At 32.6% G+C, this 215-nt stretch overlaps 1 protein-coding gene across 1 annotated transcript in view; it reads right to left on the bottom strand.

The window, feature by feature from the left end:
- LOC119594580 (aquaporin-3-like) overlaps positions 1-215 on the bottom strand; it is a gene marked incomplete in the record, with an annotated part of 105,156 nt that overhangs the window by 7,650 nt on the left and 97,291 nt on the right.

Raw genomic sequence — 215 nt, 5'->3', positions numbered from 1 at the left:
GACGGGCCGATGGGGGGGGGCGCTTAATGGATTTTACAGTGAAAAAAACGAACAGGTATTTATCTTTTTTTTACACATATTTATATTCTGGGAATTGCAAATCTGCAAAGTAAAAAAAAATGGATAGGGGAAATTGCTTTGCTTATTAAAACTACATCATAATATTAAATCGACATTAAACAAGGACATATTCAAAATAAGTAACATGTGAGATC

The sequence above is a fragment of the Penaeus monodon genome, chromosome 34 (genome assembly GCF_015228065.2).
Source record: "Penaeus monodon isolate SGIC_2016 chromosome 34, NSTDA_Pmon_1, whole genome shotgun sequence".
NCBI lineage: Eukaryota > Metazoa > Arthropoda > Malacostraca > Decapoda > Penaeidae > Penaeus > Penaeus monodon.
Note: the sequence above shows the minus strand (reverse complement) of the source record. Positions and strands in the feature narration are given on the sequence as shown.